Raw genomic sequence first — 2,416 nt, forward strand, 5'->3', positions numbered from 1 at the left:
CTCTACCAATTTTGTTGAGTGTTTTGATCATAAATGGATGTTGTATCTTGTCAAAGGCTTTTTCTGCATCTATTGATATGATCACATGATTCTTATTTTTAATTTGTTTATGTGGTGTATCACATTAATTGATTTGCATATGTTAAACCATCACTGTGCCTTTCCTCTCTTCTACTTCCCCTCTGGTAACAACTACACTGTTGTCTGAGTCTATGAAGTTTTGTTTTGCTAGTCTTGTTCATTTGTTGCTTTCAGTTTTATATCCCACATATTAATGAAATTATGATTCTCGACTATTTTTACACCTAAGAGCAAGGCACTTGAACTTCTGACCTTCTTTCCTCATCTATAAAAATGAGGAGAAAAGCATCTGTCATATCAGGATGCTGAGTGGATTATCTCACTTAATCTCCTTGGAAGATGTCAGTTCTAGTACATAGTTGGTCTTTGTTCACTATCATTCGCTTTGGTGTTTAAAAATCAAGCATATTGACCAATTATTTTGATAAAATCAGCCTCCACAAAAAGGCATTTGTGACTGTTTGTGGTGTTCTGGTTATGGGGTAGCTCTGTGGCAGGACTCCAGGGAGGCAGAGCTGAAGCAGTGTGGGATAAGATTCTCTGTTGTTAAAGCTATGGTGTCACCTTTACTTTAACCTGTCACCTGCCCCACCCCAGCATGGCAGAATCATTATTACTCGCAAGCCTAGCACACTCATGTTCATCCACAGCCTGCCTGAGATCACATCCATTTGAAGGGACAGAACAGAATGAGACATGTTCAAACCTCCTCAAAGAAAAGTGAAACAGAGATCTCAAAGAAAGCTTTCAATTCAGATGCAAAAAATAATTACACACCTAAAGAACCTCTTGAATTTTACCCAAACTCTATTTTCTCTCTTCTTTTTTCTTTTGTTTTTTCCTTTTCATTTCCTTACTCTGACTTTCTAAAGTCATAAAGATAAAATTTCTAACCTTCAAAAGTCATAAATAGACATAATTCATTGTTAAAGACTGAAACAATTCACTCTGACTCCCTTTAGTTTTCAATTACCCGAGAAAACTTCGTTTTTCAATGGATAAAGGCCACCCTTTCAACCAAGTTGGGGTGTCTCTGGAGTGAGGAATTGTGTTGATCGTCACCATAAAAATGCACAGGCCAAGAGCAGACAGGCAGAGAGCTTTTGGGAGGCTCGTAGACAAAGGAGGTGTTATGTGTTGTACAACCATTCACTGCAAAGGGATTGTTTAAGTGGAGATGGCTGGTCGACACTCACACAAGAGGGAGCCTTCATACGTAAATAAAGGCTGGCTGCCGCAGAAACCACTCCATCTGTTGCTGCCCATTGCTCGACTTGCAAGGCGCTGGCTGCACTAATTGAAAACATGGATAGATCTGTACCCCACATGTTCACTTTTGGGAAATCACTGAGAGCTTGCTTTTGGGTACGGCCAGCCCGAGGCTGACTCTGCTCCTCCAAGCCAAAAGGGTATCCATTTGGAAACTTCAGGGCTGCTATTGTCTTTTGATCATTGATTCCTGATACTTTTCCTCACTGCAACCCTCCCCCTATTGGAGAACTCTAGTCATAAATATGGCTAGTGATTTGTTAAGCTGCTAAGCTTCTTTCACTTTGGGGCCCAGTTCAAGGCAAAGCCTGAGTAGAGCTCTTTCCTCTGCAGAGAAGAAAAAATGAAACAAAGTATGGATGCGAGGTCTGGAGAGGAGACTGTTTGGGCAGTTGCAGGCCATGCCCCTGCTGTTCTCTGAAGAGGCTACTATGTCCTAGGTGTCAGTAATTAGTCAGAGAGGAGTAAAGTGTCCTCAACAATGGCAAACCAGCTACATGCAACACTACTGGCTGCCACTTAAATCTCTTCTCTTTCCAAGCTGAGACCAAATTCACAGGTGTCAGATCAGAGGCTGATATAGATCATAAGCACAATATCTCCTTCGTGTACACAAAAGTCCATCCTGAACTGAAAATTGTTGACCAGTGGCTTTATTCTTTTCCATCTGATGGGAAAAGGCACATTTTGCACCTCAAGCAAACTCAGGCACAAATATGTGAAATAGCATACAGTCTCAAAGAGAATAGCTAATGGACTCAACTCACCAATAAATTAGAGCTCTTTTTGTTAGATCACATGAGCTTGAAAATAGACACCTGGCTCTTTCAAATAACCTCTCTGTCCTCCATGGGAAAATAAAGTGGTGGGGAATGAGAGGATTTGAATTCATGTTTATGCTGCCTAATGCTGAATCATATTTATGATGTACTGTCACCAGGAATGAAGGGTTTTCTATTTATTTGCTGGAGGGAGACTGTGTGTCACAGAAGTTGTATGTAATTATAATCCAGAAATCAAAACTCTTTTTCTGCTGTATCCCTCATGCTTCTGATCAGGCCACTTA

This window comes from Pteropus medius, unplaced genomic scaffold (assembly GCF_902729225.1).
Source record: "Pteropus medius unplaced genomic scaffold, Ma_sr-lr_union100, whole genome shotgun sequence".
Lineage (NCBI taxonomy): Eukaryota > Metazoa > Chordata > Mammalia > Chiroptera > Pteropodidae > Pteropus > Pteropus medius.